We start from the raw sequence: 17,747 nt of genomic DNA, 5'->3' as shown, positions 1-17,747 counted from the left end.
AATGAGGCTAAGTAGCCCCTCACGCCCCTCTACGCCCCCTGTGCGGCGTATAAAGAATCTGTGCGGCGAAATCACCTGCACATGCGCAGAGTGACCTCTGCATATGCGCAGACGATCAACATCGGCGGTCCGTCCGCATGCGGGAATATCCACACCGATCAGAATAAGGCCCTATAAGTGGATATAGAGAGAGATTTTCAGGAGTCTTTTTTTCTAATTAAGGGCCTAATTCAAAACTGATCGCAGGACAAATTTGTTCTCCAAATGGACAAAACCATGTGCACTGCAGGTAGGGCAGATGAAACATGTGCAGAGAGAGTTAGATTTGGGGCAGTTACTTTGTTTCTGTGCAGGGTAAATACTGGCTGGATTATTTTTTGACTGCAATTTAGATTTCAGTTTGAACACTTCCCAACCAAATCTAACTCTCTCTGCACATGTTACATCTGCCCCATCTGCAGTGCAGGAGGGTTTTGCCTATTTTGAGAACAGATTTGTCCTGTGATCAGGTCTGGATTAGGTACAGTCAATGCTTATTTACTATCAGGTCATACTTGCTGACTCTGAGAGGTAATTCTGTACATGACATATTCCAGCGGCTTGATAAGGCGTACTGCAGCCTGTGCAATGTCATTGGCTGCCTGGCTCCTCTGGATCTGAGGTAAAACAATAGTTAGGGGTAAACGTACCAAGTGATGATAACCCCTTTTGTGGGATTTTCACCAGTGGCGTAACTATAAATTTTGCTCCCCCCTGCCCAAAAGTTTTTGGCGCCCCCCCAGGCTCCTCTCCAGCGTGTTTCCCAGAGTGTGACGTAATGACATCACACGCACAACGGAGAAGCTGAAGCAGGAGAGAGGAAGAGAGACCAGCAGACACTGCGGCTTCCCTTGGCTCTGATGCATCCCAGGCCGCCCTAGCACACCCATCCGCCCGCCCATCCTGTACACAGTAGCCAATAGCCGGCTCTGTGTACAGTCAATTGAATCAGTTGGGGGGATTTGTGATCTCTGCCATGGCTGCACCCGCGCTGTGGCTGACTCGCCTCCAGTGCTCAGTCAGTGGGCAGCGACAGGCAGCAGCATGTCAGTGCGTTGAGCGGGTGCCGGGGCCCACATAGACCCCGCTGCTGCTTGCTCCCCCAAGCTGCTGCTGGGGCTGCCTTACAGTAGTTACGCAACTGATTTTCACAGATAAAAGGGTCCCGCAGCACAAAGTGCAGGGATGGGCTTCTCTCTGAACCCCCGGTCCCTGCATGTGATTTTTAATACATCCGGGAGGAAATTAATTTAATATTGCCTAAAACCCTATAAATACTGATGGGTCCGTTAGAAATACTACAGAGCTGTGATAAATGGCAATGCAGGACATCGTACAGTGCAGAGGTAAGTTACAATATAGTACTTACAGCCAGATGTACTAAGCTTTGTATAATTATAAAGTCTAGAGTGATAAAACAACCAGCCAATCAGCTCCGAACTGTAATGTTACAGGCTGGGTTTGAAATATGACAGTTAGAAGCTGATTGTTTATCACTCTCCACTTTATCACATTTTGAAGCTTAGCACATCTCGCCCTAATTCGCCTTAAACCTTTTTGCTCTATACATATATGCAGGCCCAATTTTCCTAAGGATTTCTGTGACCAATAACAGTAGTGGAATACAAGGTCATCAGCATCAGTGACAGTGGTGACACTTGGGGGGTGCAGACTGCATCAGGTGAGCAGCCCGGCTGACAATAATAGAGCAGTGCAGCAGCATACCCTGCAACTATATCGGGTACCGGCCAAAAATGGCTTTGTAACGCCCTTTTTGATCATTTTTACCGGTTTTCTCTCCAGTGTTGGAGGGTAGACAGCAGTGCTAGGAGTGGTTGGGGAATGCCCCAGCAGCTCGCAGAGAGCCAGACAAACCCTCAGAATGATGAGAGCGAGGGCGCGGTACGCAAACCTCTACATGCAGCTTAGTGGCGTAAGTGAACATTTGGGCCAAAAAACTGTGGCCTCCTCTAATTCTCTGTGAGTTCTCTGTGAACAGTACAGTAAAGAGAAATCAATATAAAGTCCAGTACACAGGCAGTAAATGCAGTCTGCGGAGTTGCCTGTGTCCTGTCTGTTTTCTCCTGCTGCCATCTAGTGGTAAAATGACAAAGTGCGCCTTGTTTTACCCTATGCGGCTCGCTGTGATCACTTTGGGACAGCAAGCACCACATTTGGCTGAAAGGAGCAATAAAGCTTCAATACAATAATATATCAGTGCCCAGAATGCAATGTTTTCTCATCAGTGTGCCAGTGCTGGGAGGGCATTTGCAGATGATATCTGACACCGGTCCTGCTGTCCTCCCAGATAATAATTGCATAAGGAATACAGGGGACTATTCAGCAGCAGTTGCAGTTTTGCTAAAATATCAAATCTGCGACTGACTGTTATCACACGCTGGGGGTCACCCAGTACAGGGCAAGTCCACCCAGCATAAAAAGGCCCACCCTGCACTGCAAACGCTATATAAATGCTGCGATCGCAACATTGAGGGTGACTTCTGCCTTCCGGACACTCCACCAAAACATCACATCGCCACCCGATGATCGCACAAATGCAGCAATAGAGGGACTGTGGCTGATATGGAGATTATCTGTTGTAATCACACACAGGGGCGTCAACAACTAGGCCAGGCCCTGGTAAATTAAAGAGGGGCGTGGCTACTGGGTCCCCCACCCATATCCGCATAAAGAAAATTCAACAAGAAGGTGAGAGATGACAGGCTGCTGCTCAGTGGCGTAACTATAGCTCCGCAGCCCCCGCGGTGGCGGGGGGGCGCAGAGAAATTGGGGGCGCCGCCGGGGGGGGGGGGGGGGCTGCGGGGCTATAGTTACCCGCGGTCTGCATCTCGCCCGGCTCTCTGTCGGGACCTTCCTGATGTCACGGTCCCGGCCGGCTCCTGCTGCAATGAAAACTGACAATTAGAAAATGGCTGCCCCCATACTGCAGACAGTTTTCTGTCTGCAGTATGGGGGCAGCCATTTTCTAAGAGTCCGTTTTCATTGTAGCAGCAGGAGCCGGCCGGGACCGTGACGTCAGGAAGGTCCCGACAGAGAGCCGGGCGAGACGACGCAGACCGCGGGTAAGAAGGGGGGGCAGGTTAGGTGGGGGTCGGGGGGCGCCGAATAAACGTGCGGCGGGGGGGCGCTGAATAGTTAGTTACGCCCCTGCTGCTGCTGCTGCAGTTGTCTCTCTCCGCAGCTCATCATACGGCGCTGGGCAGCGTGTGCTGAGCTGGGGAGAGAGGCTGTGCTGCCGCTGCTGCGGCCTGTCATTTCTCCTCCCACTGTCTGGCTCCCTGCAAAGGGGGAGCAGGCTCCGGGCCCTTCCAGCAAATTATTTCTCTTCAGGTAGCTCCATAGACAACAGACATTACTGTGATACAAATACGACTTGGAAAAATACAAAATTCGCTGCATGTCAGTGAGCATTGATGCGAGCCGCCGGGATCTTTCTCCCTGGTTCTGGTTAATAGATCCACAATGTCTAGATAGTCAGTCAATAGGTCTACAGCAAAAGGACGACAGGGTCAAAAGGTCAACATGGTCAAAAGGTCAACATGCAACAGGTAGGCATGCAATAGGTTAAGGGGGTCTGTCACTGAGACACGGTTGTTATGCCACTGCATACATGTGATCTCCATAAATGAAACTGGTTCTGGTGCCCTCTGGTGGTAGTACAACGTATGTACCTCTTGTACGGTACAGGCAACGACACTCCATTTAATCACGCATAGCTGGGGCTTCTTCAAGCTCCCTGGTGCTTGGCGCGCGGACCCTGTCACGCTCCCTACTCTGTGTGCAGACTCGGGGAACGTGGGTGGGTCCACCGCATGACTAGGGATGCCAATCCCAGGGCATTTTTTCAATCCCGGGATTCGGGATTGAAAAATGCTCAATTCCGGGATTGGCTTTCCTAATAAAAAAACGCCCTGGCTGACCCGCATTTACTTAAATTTGCAAGTGCAGCTGGGTTGCCGGGGGTGCGGGGGGGGGGGGGGGGGGGTGCAGTCAGCTTCATACTGCCGGGAGCTGGGTTGCTGGGTGGGGGGATGGATGGTTCATGCTGCTGGCTGGCTGGGTAGGCTGGCGTGCTGGCCAGTTGGGCGGGCGGCTTCATACTGCTGGGCGTAACCTCTGCCTGCCTGCACAGCGTGACCTCTGATCTCGTCACGCTGAGAGGTCATGCTGCGCAGTGCTGCTCTGCCGGGTCAGACTCCAATCCCGGGATTGAAATCCTGGCGTTTTTGGGGCCAAATCCCGGGATTCCGCCGATTCCGATCCCGGGATTGGCCACCCTACGCATGATGTCTTGTAGCAAATGACATCTGCTGCTCCTGCAGTGCTCCTTTGGGAATGGAGCTTCTGGGGGACCAGGGCCGGATTTTGTTGGGGTCCGTCCATAAGTGATTACACAGTGATTATATTGTGTGTCCATCGGATACACACAGCTAATCACACTGGCACCATCACTGCTTTCTCTGCAGAACCCCCGATTCACAAGTGAGCCCTGTGATTGGCCAGCTAAAGCTGCCGTTATTGTCAGGGCTCAATTTGGGCAGATGCTATTTCCTATTATAAGTTTGGGAAATACAATCTGGTTACTAAAAAAATGCGAATTAAAGTGTTTGAAGCAGTTTTTCATGAAAACTGATCCAAAAGCTCTTTGGTACATTCAGGTGACACTAACATAATGTGAAAGGGATGTGAAAACACCCCCTTTTCACATTATATTAGTTCAGGCTTGCCTACCCTCCCGGAATGGGCGGGAGTCTCCCGAAAATCGGGTCCCCCTCCCGGCCCCCCGGGATGGTGGTCAAGTCTCCTGCAATTTTCTCGGAGCCCAGGCACCCCCCTTCCCCGCAACTACAATTTATGTTGCTGCATTTAAGCCCTTCATGACATCAGCCTCTCCCCTGCATCCCCCACCATGTCTGTTAAGGCTTCTCCCGGAGAGGAAATCTAAAAGGTAGGCAACTATGTATTAATTCTAACAATGTTAATAAATGGGGCCGTAGGGAGGAATTAGCATGGGACTGCTCAAAATTAAATGAATTAAATTCCCCCATAAATCTCAAAGGATTGTGGCCTTGAATCCGAGCTATTAATTAGCTGAAGGTGTTATGTATAAATAATGTTCTTTTGTGGGTGTCAGACTCATTACAGCAGGAGATATTGCTACGTACTTCTCACTGTTGTGCGATACAATGGGATTGAGATGATGGTGAAGGTACCCTTTACCCGGGCCAGGGCCCAGGATCCGCTACTCCCCTGTTGCAGAGAGCCAGGCAAATAGAAAAAGAACTAACTGCAGCAGTCTCATTCCCCTTCCCAGCGTACAATGATCAGTGCTGTGTAGGGAGGCCCATTGACCATCGATGATTCAAATTATCCATGGTTGATGACCTACAGTACATTGCATGCTTTTGCCATTGATGGGAGATGGGACACAGATTAAATTAGTCCCCTGACACCCCCCTCAAAGCCCTGCCCTCAGGCTGTAATTGGCCCAGGGATACCTGCATTCCTGGCCTGCAGAGAGTTCCCCAAGAACTCACCCCCAAGTGGCTGCTGTGTATGTAACAGTTTAATAGCGCACACACAGAAGTCACAGCAGCTGTCACAGCACATTCCAGGGATGGGCTCCTTTTGGAGTCCCTCTCCCTATGGGTTTATTCACTGATGTGAATGCAATGCAAATGTGATCAGTGATAAATAGGTCCCATACAGTGTTGCACTGAGCTCCCTCTAGTGGCACAAGGAAGTTATGTCTATTTCTCTGTCACATCCATTTTTGAACAAAAGAAGAGAAGTACGAGTGACAGTAGTCACCAGTACTATCGGAGGCGCAGCTGTGTTCAGTGTAATAATCAAATGAATAACATTACTTTAATCAAATAATTGATTTATTAAAATCTTTAATTAATATAAAATAAGAGATAATGCAAGAGATAATACCCAGCGCACTTAGTCCAAAAGTCCTTGCATGTAACAGTGTCCAAAATAAGTGCCACAATGTGTGCAGCTCCACTTGTAGGATCCACCACGAATCCTCAATAGTATGCTTGTAGGAGGGAATAAAATGAAGCGCACCAATCAGTAATATAATACACAAAACTGTTACTTATAAATACTGACATACATTACGGTAAAAGTAGCAAAGCTTGCCATAGAGGAGTCGGGCAGCACTGCAGGAAGGCACCGATGGAACAGCTGTACGCAGTGATCAATCGCCGGCAGGAACCAGCCCAGCAGCCGCTTACTCAAAGCTTCTCCTCCAGATCGACATGGACCAAGGGGACGTCACAACGTCAGGATCACAGGAAGCCACGTCCAACGCGTTTCGTCACAGGTTCGGACTTCGTCAGGGGGTGTGACTACCTCCTGACATCCACATACTTTTAAACCAGCAGCTTAATTGATCACAGGTGCCGTCAGGCAAGAACATCATTCACATTTTGGTACATTCAATACATAGCAAAATGAAATAATAATATCATGCACGCTGGTACACATCTGAATATTGACAACCAAAAAGGCAATATACATAAACCTAATTTATTTGCATATAAAGTGCTACATGATAAAGTGATGAGTGCTTGAACCAGGACTTTGGTAACCTGCCGCAAACTACAGCCGCTGGGCAGCAATTAAGGACATCAAGCCGTCGGCACCACTCCAAAGGGTAATTCTATTCCATCTGCAAATCCGCGCAGGACTCTTCCCTCCAATCGTGAGTCCACTGAACTGTCCACGTAAATAGTGTACCTAGTCCGTCATTTGGAACAGGATCATTAATAAGAGGGATTTTACCGGGGTGCCCATCCCAGTATCCAGTCATGAAATTAATTTTATTACCTGTCTTTTAAATTGTATTTTATTATTTATAATCATGTTTACATTGTCAAGGATATAAACTAATTATCCAGCACGCTGTGTAGCCATTGGTTCATTTCCTCAGAGCGCAGCTAATTCTTTTTTTTTTTTTTTATAAGTGGTCATTGTGGGGATTGACAACCCCCCCTTTACAGCTGCTGCTTCATTTGAGTAAGGAGCCCAGGGGTCAGCGCTTGTTAAACTGTCCTAGCGACAGAACTCTCCGAAATAAAAGATGTGCCATACTTTCCAGCACCCGCGCTCTTGTGTGACCTATAGGTCACTCCTGTCTACATTTTTTTTTTATTTCTCCCGTTACACAGCTAATTTCTATTCTGTACTCCGTGCTAGATTTTTATTTTAATTATCAGTGTCTTTTAAATCGCCTAAAATGTGTGATAAGTTACACAGTGACTCAGAGCAGTAACATCTCTGTTACTACTCAAATACCAACTCTGTTCATCTACTCCGACCAGGACCAGATTACCAATGGGGCGGATGGAGCTACATCTACAGGCCTTCACCTAGTCCCACCATCAGGACAGCATAACCATGACCGGCCTCCAATGGGCCACATGGTCGGCCATTAATGCAATTGTATTTCTATTTTCTTCAGAGAGTTTACATATTTATGGACATTGGGGCTGTTGCACATGCCCACATGACTCTGACCACACCCACCCATTCAGCATTGGTCACACCCCCTCAGCACATGGTCACATGCACTGACCACACCCACACATCACTGGCCACAAGCACACACCACTGGTTACCTCTTCTTCTCTTAATAGTTCCTTGATCATCTTCAGCCCATGGCCAAACTGGTTCTTTACCAGGCCCTTACTTGGATTACTCAGTTTTACTGTCCTTATATATTTTTAGGTGTTGCACAAAGCTTATTATATTGCATACATTGCAAGCAGGTCCCTCCCACCTCCCTGTCTGTTTGTTAACCCTTAGACTGCCAAGTGAATTTGTCAAAAAATAGGTGAAAAATTGGCAAGCAGACATTTTTATTCATCACAATTACCTGTAATGTTACCTTATATAGGAAATGTAATATTTTTTACACTTTAAAAAAAAAAAAATGTATTTGAATTTATATAACAAATGTTAGCTAAGCTGGCGTTTTTAGCAGATATGTGGCACCTCACACAGAGATGTTGGTACTCAAATAGTTAATAACTAGTGTTTTATTTTAAAAGGTTAAATATTACATGTTCCGTCTTATTTATATTCCCTTATGAGTTCAATGAAAACACTGTAAAAAAAATAAAACAAAAAATAACGTAAAACTTTGCAATTTATTGTTTCTCATATTCAACCAAAGCGTCTCATGTAACCCGGATCTCAAAAATGTTCACGAAAAGTATATAAATATACTGTAAATACTTTATTTTGGATCTTGCTTGTTTCTATAGCGACCAGCACAATGTTACTTTACAAGAAGATAATTTATACTTGAAATATTTATATAAATAAAGATCTATTTGGACATTTCCAAAGTATCAACATTACAGGGAAACGTATGAAACATTTGGGATTAGTGTGTGTACGCGAGAGATTTCTGTACAAGTACACGCTCAATAAATATATGTAAAACTATACGGTCACTGTTCTCTATTTATAAATAAATATAAAAATATAAAAATAAAATGTGTATTACAATTTAAATCATTGTACAATGTTATCCATGTTAAGGCTTATTTAATAGGTTGGAAATAGCATATCGGCCCTTATTCTGACATGATGGCAGTACAAATTTGTTCTCAAAATGGGCAAAACCATGTGCACTGCAGGTGGGGCAGATGTAACATGTGGAGAGAGAGTTAAACTTGGGTGGGCTGTGTTGAAACTGAAATCTAAATTGCAGTGTAAAAAGAATGCAGCCAGTATTTACCTTGCACAGAAAGAAAATAACACACAAATTGAACTCTAACTTTACATGTTACATCTGCCCCACCTGCAATACACATGGTTTTGCCCATTTTGAGAACAAATTTGTACTGCGATCAGATCTGAATAAGGGCCGTTGTCTGTAGTAACTTGTAGCACCTAACCCAATCTTTGGGTTTTGCCAAATTTTACCCCAGACTGGTCAATTATTATTTTGGCTATCCATGAATCCATATCTATCTATCTATCTATCTATCTATCTATCTATCTATCTATCTATCTATCTATCTATCTATCTATCTATCTATTATATATCTATCTTTCTGGAGAGAGAGAGAAACACATTGGTTCTAGTGTCAAAGTGTACCCACACAAATTGGGTTTTGCCGGACTGTATACTTACTGAGACACCCTCAGGTTTGCACCCAACACTAACAGATAGTCACTTTACTTCTTCATGATGGGCGATATAGGGTTTAGGTATAACTTACATCTACATACCCTCCAACATGGCCCATTCCACTAATGCTCCATACTTGGACTTCCTGGCCAGTGGCGGATCCAGAGGTGGGGTGCAGCACAGTCCAACATTTATATTGAGGAGCTACACCAACTCTGGACCCCAATTCTGCAACTGCACATGGCAGGGAACACCAGGAACAGAGCACGTTGGACCTAATGGAATGGGTCCTGGGCGAAGGTGGAAGGGATGGCAGTAACTATGGTTACCGTATGCATTGTCTGATGGCTTGGGAATGGTTATAACATCTACAGTCTTGGGTGAGTTGGAGTTTGTTCAGTGGCATCTGTCTATACTGTATGTCCATTATAAGATATTTGCCAGACGTGAATATGGGGAAGATATACGCACAACAGAACACTCGATACACTCCGTACAGTCATGTGGGGTGAAATGAATTCCTAATTGCATAGCTTATCTATTCATTTGTCTGGCACCATTAAAAACTGCTTCACTTTGCAGTACGGTACACAGATAAACATAACTCTCAACATCCACAATAGTAATGCCGGTCAGGGTCAGTGTTCATGGCACACCGGGTGTCACTATGGCAAATGTGGGTATGGCCATAACCTTGGCAGTGAAATTAAATGACAAACACCCCGATTATGGGTCCTTGTCAGCGTCCCCTGAACCCTGACCTACCCCTCCGAAATCAGGACAGTTGGAAAGTAGGGATTATGGCTACCAGTTTACTGCAGCTTTCATTTGAACTAATTAGAATGGATCTGGCAATAACAAGTCAAAATGAGGTTAACGAATGGTAAGGAGACATGTAGACGGGGAGGCTGTGGCATTATAGGGCATATACCCCAAAGTAGGTTGCCCCATTATACCTCATCAGATAGCTACTTCCCTTGGTCTCAGTGTATAGGACATCCCGTTTGTTAAGCTGGAAGGCTCCCCCTTGGAAGATAGTCTTCCTCCATTTAACACTGGGTGGCTTGCTTGCAGGCGATGTTCCTGGATGCTCCCCACAAGCTGTCTTTTGAGCATCGAGCAGCTGTATTATTTCCCCACGCACTGTGCAGTTCAGAATCAGGCTGTGAGCGAGCAGATTCTCTCTTTCTGGTGGGCAATGTTCTCCTCCAAAGGTGGCCTGAGTGTATATGAAGTACAGGCCTGTGCGCTGAATGGGCAGCCGCTTGTTCTCTTTCAGTTCCAGTCCTCCTTGGCTGAATGAATTTTCCCTTTTAGCGTCCCATTTTAGTTCTCTATCATTGAATTGTTCGGCTGAAAGAAACCTTGTTTTAGTTACGGAGAATGAGAGGAAAGGGGCAGGGGCAGATTTTAAGGGGCTAGGTAAAGCTGCATTTTGACATTAACTTAGTGAACACATAAGCTAGATAATAACTCGGAAATAACTTTTTAAATTTGCAATGCCATCTGGGCAGGATGTTAGTGCCCAAGTTCCAGGGGAGACTCCAGAGGAGGTTATGCAGCAAGTTCAAAATTCAAATAGGGGAGCCACACCCACTGTCACCAGCTGCCAATCCAAACTGACTCACTGGCATTGGGTGTGGCTCCCCTATTTGAATTTTGAACTGTGCTGCAGCCCCGCCTCTAAAGCCACCACTGCCAAGTTCTCATTGCGTAGTGCCATGGCATTGGCCAGGTGTGTGGAAACAACAGGTACAGAGCTCACCCCTGTGTTCTGCTCACTTCAGTGCTGAAACTTCTGTGCAATGGCCTTTGGTGGGGTGGGTTCTTGGCAAGTGTATCTCATAATCTACAACAGGATAACGCCATTTTTAGATGACATTAGCTGAGGGGCCAGAGCTTGGTAACTCTGGCGGCATTGTATTCCCCATAAAAACCTATGGGGGCTGTGGCTGCTGTTACAAATGCAGGGGGCTCTGATCCCTCCTTCATGCATATATGATACTAAATATTAGCGGTTATTCCCCAACCCCTCCCCGTAAACGGGAGGTTTCAGGGAATTATGGATTGTACACACGGTACGATTACGTTTTTGATTTGATTTCTATTACATATGGACTTATTAGACCTGCTCTGAAGTTTTTTCACTATTTTCACTCATTTCTATTTGATTTGCATTCGATATGCGGTACTTGTTTCCTAGCACGGCGCCCACTACGTTTATTGCGTAGAGGGCTATTCTGCGTCAGAAAAATCGCATCGATGCGATTCGATTTTTTTTTTACCATCCTATCTTTTTAATGGTCAAAGTCAGTGAATACATTAAAAAGATAGGATGCGATAAAAAAATCGCATCCCATCGCATCATATGCCATTATTGTATGGCATGCGATCTGATGTGATTTTTTAATTGCATCCTATCTTTGTAATGGTCGCATGCAATTAGGTTTAATGCACCCCTCCCCCGCACTATCCACGGAATCCATGTAAAGGTATCTGCGTCCCTAAGCGGGGCTCGCTGCGCTCGCCACGCTTTGGGCTCAGTGGCTCGCTGCGCTCGTCACACTATATAAAATCAACTCCACGCCGACGTGGATAGAAGGGTAATGAAAAAGTTGGAGGACGCGTTCCGCCGCCCCTTGCAGGGGTCACTGCGCTCGCCACGCTTCGGGGTGGCGTGGATAGTAGGGGGGTGCGTTAAGTCTATTTTTGGGACATACAATCATATTATTGTATACCTCATGTCATGGCATCGCACACCCTATAAAATCGAATGCGATTTTGCGGGACATGCAATGCGATGCCATGCGATATACTGGGGTACAATGGCCAAAGAAAAAAGAAAAAGAAAAAAAATATATTTAAAAAAAATGCGATGCGATTTCCTTACGGTGCCTTATGTAGAAAATCTGGGCGCCGTGCTAGGAAACAAGTACCCGATTTGCTATTAGATCAACACTGGCTTCAGGCAAGAGATGGACATTGAATGCTGCAGAGAACACATCAGATTTGCTCTATCTACTATTAGATTTCCACTATATAGTCTTGGCTGCCAAGACTATCTTTCTATGCGATTTACACTACACGGGAGCGCGCATTGGGATCGAATCTGCATCAAATGTAGAAAAACCATTCGATGCCCATTCAATTTTCTATTCGATTTTGCTTATATAAGCAAAATCAAATAGAAAAATAGTGCATATCTCACCGTGTGTACGCTCTATTAGGCTTACATATTTTTTGATAAATGGGTCAATGACAGAAGCTGATTGGTTGGTAGTTTATATCTCATCACTTTATATCTCTCCACGGTTCCATAGTTTTCCCAATAAATAGCTTATTTTATCTGAATGCTGATTTTTTGAGTTTGTCGCCCTTCACATATAGAAATTAAGTTCTGATATTCATAGTGTACCTTCGAAATGAGCAGCCGGCCTCTCCACATCATGCAGTCTCTCTGCTGTAAAAGATTAGAGAGACATTAGGAACACCGTAGAATTAAAGTAGATGGTGCATATTGGGGTCTGGTAATAAATGAGGCCGGGCCTAGCACACGTCTCCTCAATGGCTGCCAACAACAGCAGCCTAATGGAGCCTCCACACTGAGTGATTTCAGGACATTTTCTAAGCTTACTGACTTAATTTGACTAGATTGCTTATAAAATGCCCCTTCATCGCTCCGTGTGTAGGGGCAATAGCAATAGTGGTGCGTGGCCCCACGCATCACCATTGCCCAATGATTAATATCCAGCTTACTGATTAGGGCCAGTATTCTCACTGGAGAACACTGGCCCTGACAGATCGCTCAGCACACATTGCTGACACATCGCTGGGCAGCGCTGTGTGCTGAGCAATCTTGCTGAGTGATCTGAGCAATCTAGCATCACTCAGATTGCTCAGCAAAAGTTCTACGTGTGTAGGCCTCATTAGAAGTTTTGTTCTCAGTGTAATAATTAAAAAATGCTTAGAAAACCATTCATACAGACTGCAACATGACTGTACAGTGTCCTTAATACCTATTCACAGAAAGTATATTAAAAGAGATTCATACAAATGGCAAGTACTAAATGTATGCACGCATTAATAAACACATTGGACAACTTCCGCAATAAAAAAAGCTGAATACAGGTCATTGATCTCTTTGGAGAGACACCAATGCAGTAGACATGGTGATGATGAAGAATGATTGGATTGGAAGGAAGAAAATGTTGTGAAGATTGTGTTGGTGGAGGGAAAGAGATGCTGTTGGTGAGTTGGTTGAGGAAGGCATATTTTGATGGGTTGGGAGAGAAATGGTATTGATAAAGGTAGGAGATGGTGCTGTTGGACGGAGAGATATGGTGTTGCTATAGAAAAAGTGGTGGTGTTGGTGGAAGGAGGCAGATGGTGTTGGTGGAAGAATAGAGGTTGTGTTGTTGGGGTTGGTGGAATGAGAGAGATAGTGTTGGTGGATGGAAAGAGATGGAGAGAGATGGTGTTGGAGGAATGAGAGATGCTAATGGTGGAGTGAGAGATAGTGTTGGTGGATAGAAAGAGATAGTGTTGGTGGAGTGAGAGATGGAGATAGTGATAGCGGTAAAGAGAGTGACATGGTTTTGGAGGGAGATAAAGATAATGCTCTTAGAGGGATGAAGAAGTGTTGGTGAATGGAGAAAGATGGTGTTGGTGGATGGAAATAAACACTGTTGATTGATGGAATGAGATACTGTAGTGTTATGGTGGAACAGAGATATTGTTGTTGGAGGTACAGTATCTGGTGTTGGTTCAAAGAGGTTGATGGTATTGGTGAAGGGAGATATGATTTTGGTAAAGTGAGAAAGATTATGTTTGTGGAGGGAGAGAGATGATGTTGGTAGATGGAAAGAGATAGTGTTCATGAAGGGAGATGGTGTGTGTGTTTGTGTGGAAGAAGTAATATGGTGTTGGTGTAGAAGAGAGATGATGTTGGGGGATGAAGATAGATAGCATTAGAGAATGGAGAAAGATAATGTCGGAGGATAGATGGAAATAGATAGTGTTGGAGAATGGAGAGAGATGATGTCGGTGGATGGATGGAAATAGTGTTGGAGAATGGAGAGAGATGATGTTGGTGGATGGAAATAGACAGTGTTGGAGAATGGAGAGAGATAATGTTGGTGGATGGATGGAAATAGATAGTGTTGGAGAATGGAGAGAGACGATGTTGGTGGATGAAAAGAGATAGTGTTGGAGAATGGAGAGAGATGATGTTGGTGGATAGATGGAAATAGTGTTGGACAATGGCAAGAGATGATGATGATGGATGGAAGAGATAGTGTTGGAATTGGTGAGAGATGCAGTTGCTGGCTGGACATATAGAATGTTGATAGATGCAGTTGGTGGATGGAAAGAGATAGTGTTGGAGAATAGTGAGAGATGCAGTTGGTGGATGGACATAGATAGTGTTGGAGAATGGTGGGAGATGCTGCTGGTGGATGGTAAAAGATATTGTAGGATAATATTGAGAGATGTTGGTGGATGGAAAGAGATAGTGTTAAGGTCCATACACACAGGGCAATTATGCCCAGTGTGTATGGACAGCAATGACCGCTGTCATCGCTGGGGGGAAAGCCGCTCAGTGCATGCACATTGAACAGTTGCTCGGTGATGTCAGTGGGGAGGTGTATGGCTTTTCATAGCGCTGCGCTATGCAAAGCCGTCCTCAAAGCCGCTCATCTGCTGGTAATACCGGCTTTCCCGGTGATGATGCGGAACGCGCATCACCGATCACCGCTCATTGCTGGGCCATACACACTGGGCGGCTTTCAGCTCAAAATCACCCAGTGTGTATGGGCCTTTAGAGAATGGCGAGAGATGTTGTTGGTAAAGGGACAGATATGTTGTTGTTGTTGGAGGAAAGAGCTAAGGTTGGTGGGAGAAGAGAGATGGTGGTGGAGGGAAAGAGATGATGTTTGAAGGAGACTGTTGAAACAGATAGAATAAAATGAGGAGCCAATGAAGGCAGAAAGGGCAGGGTAAAGGGTGTGGGGGTGAGGGAATTGGTGTTTGAAGATTGTCCTACAGCAGTGGTAGCCAACTCTAGTCCTCCAGAGCTACCAACAGTTCACATTTTCCAGACAACCTACAGTAGCTACTGCAAAGGTGCACTTATTACTCACTAACATTTTAAAAGATCCACAGGTGGAGCTAATTACTTCACTTGTGATTCTGTGAGGAGACCTGCAAAACATTAACTGTTGGTAGCTCTGCAGGACTGGAGTTGGCTACCCGGGTCCTACAGAGAGAAGGAATGGAAGAAAAAGGAATAACAAAGTAGACATATGCCCAAAACTACATGCTTTGTATGTGTACAGCAAAGTGTTGCATTATGCATGCAAGGGACATGGATGTTTGGTCAATGGATAGGTCCAGAGAGACTTTGCTCATACCTGGGTTCCTTGGGTGTACTGGAGAGTTTTCCGCTTCTCCCTGTGTAGGGAAATAACATTTAGCATTTAGTAATCAATAAAAGCACTGATATTGGTGCCAATCAGAGATCCCGATCAGTAAATGAGGTCACATACAGTATTGCTGTTATCTACATGCATTATTTATCCTATTACACAGGTATTGTGCCACAGTCACTCTTTAGTCATCTAAGAATGACAGCTACTTCCTGCACAATGGCCTTAATAGGCAATCTTAAAAAAAATGAAGACTCATCATGGCTTACGGCCAAGTTCTAAGGTAGACAGGAAGTGTGAGTCAGGTCTGAAACCATTGCCAGAAGAGTTCTTCCCATTGGCTGAACCATTGCTGGTCCATGTCCCGACTAAGGTAGCCCATTCTTGGAGAAAACAATAAATAACCCAGCAGGCTGTGAATGGTCAGGGAATGACCCAATGGCTACTTCCTCTCTATCCGTTTTCGGGTGTTAGCAGCAAATATTAAGTATCACAGTAATGTACCAAAGGGGGACCGCAGCAGGAATCTCCGATCCCTGCTGCGATCCCCCCTGAATTACCGCTGGCCGCATCCCTAGTAGGTTACTATGGGGGATGCGAAGCTGCCTGATGTATCAACATCGGGCAGCCCGGCTTCGCGTCCCAGGGCTATAGCCATTCTGAGATGGCGATAGCCCATTATAGTGTATGGGCTACTGATCGCACTGCCGCCGGGGCAGTGCGGTCGGTGGGGGGTCAGTGCTAACCGAGCATGCGCAGACCCCCCGGCTTCCGGCTGAGCGCATTGCAGGGACGGGCTCCTTTCGGTATTTTGTAAATGCGGCCAATGATAACTGGGCTCCTAAGTCATTTACCCCAGATTCGTCCTTTATTAGGAGGGAGGCCAGGTGTACCAAATGATTTTTAATAATCATTTATATTTGCATTATGTTATAGTTAATGGCTCCCTTGTACAACCTTTCACCAGATGTACTCATCCCACTTCACAGCAAACACCCCCCCCCCCCCCTCTCCAATACACAAGTAGATAGTTTAGACATAACTTTAATATGGGCTTATTTTTGTAACAGAACTCCGTAGAAAAGTTCTAAGCAATTTCCAAATGACTGTAATCTCAGTAGTCTATTTGGCTATGGGTATAGGGGTATGGATCATATGGTGGACCATTAGTCCTTAGGTCGACCCCACTAGGTCGATATGCTGAAAGGTCGACATGGGTCTAGGTCAACATGGGGCAAGATCTGCAGGTCATTAGGTCGACAAAAGCTTTAGGTCGACATGGCTAAGTTTGATTGCCAAAAGGTCGACATGGACACAGAAACGTAGCACCCCGTCCCCCCCGCATGGCTCGCTATGCTCACCATGATTCGGGCACTATTTTATTCTCACACCACGCCCTAGTGGATGGTGGGGCATGAAATACCGCCTGTCGGCACATGTCAGCTCAAAAAACAGTGAAAAGCCCCATGTCGACCTTTTCACTGTGTCCTTTTGTCCATGTCGACCTAATGCTTGTGTCAACCTAATGTCCTGTCGATCTTGTCCCATGTCGACCGTGACCCATATCGACCTAGTGGTGTCGACCTAATGACTGTCAACCAGCATGCTGTCGACCAACTGACCGTATCCCGAGTATAGTTATATAACACATAATATGTCTGTAGTCGCCAATCTCGTTAATTTCTTGCATTTTATTTTTAGAATGTATCGTTAGATATTTACTAGGTTGAACTCGATGGACGCAAGTCTTTATTCAGCCTCACCTACTATGTAACTACTGTATGTAAATAACTACATCCATTATTATATATATATATATATATATATATATATATATATATATATATATATATATAGCAGGATTAGGCAACCAATGCTTGATTAAATCATAGTTAGGGCCAGGTGTATCAAGCTTCAAAAAGTCATAAGGTGGCCATACACACGCAGATTTAATTTATCTTCAGATCTGCCTGGTTGGAACAAAATCCTGGTTATGGAGGAGAGCAAATGACAGTTGACCATTTGCTTGGAAATGCTGGAAAACTGCCAAACTGTCACTCAGATATTACCAGGTTTTTGTTCCAACCAGCCAGATCTGAAGATAAATCTTACTA

At 45.3% G+C, this 17,747-nt stretch overlaps 1 long non-coding RNA gene across 1 annotated transcript; it reads right to left on the bottom strand.

The window, feature by feature from the left end:
* Positions 1 to 10,521: 10,521 nt before the first annotated feature.
* On the bottom strand, positions 10,522 to 15,660 carry LOC146036741 (uncharacterized). Its single transcript, XR_014460950.1, has 3 exons — positions 15,619 to 15,660; positions 12,627 to 12,671; positions 10,522 to 10,564 (listed from the first exon to the last, which is right to left on the bottom strand). It is a non-coding gene; the product is annotated as an uncharacterized LOC146036741 (long non-coding RNA).
* Between the last annotated feature and the right edge of the window lie 2,087 nt (positions 15,661 to 17,747).

This window comes from Crinia signifera, chromosome 9 (assembly GCF_055691185.1).
Source record: "Crinia signifera chromosome 9, ASM5569118v1, whole genome shotgun sequence".
NCBI lineage: Eukaryota > Metazoa > Chordata > Amphibia > Anura > Myobatrachidae > Crinia > Crinia signifera.
Note: the sequence above shows the minus strand (reverse complement) of the source record. Positions and strands in the feature narration are given on the sequence as shown.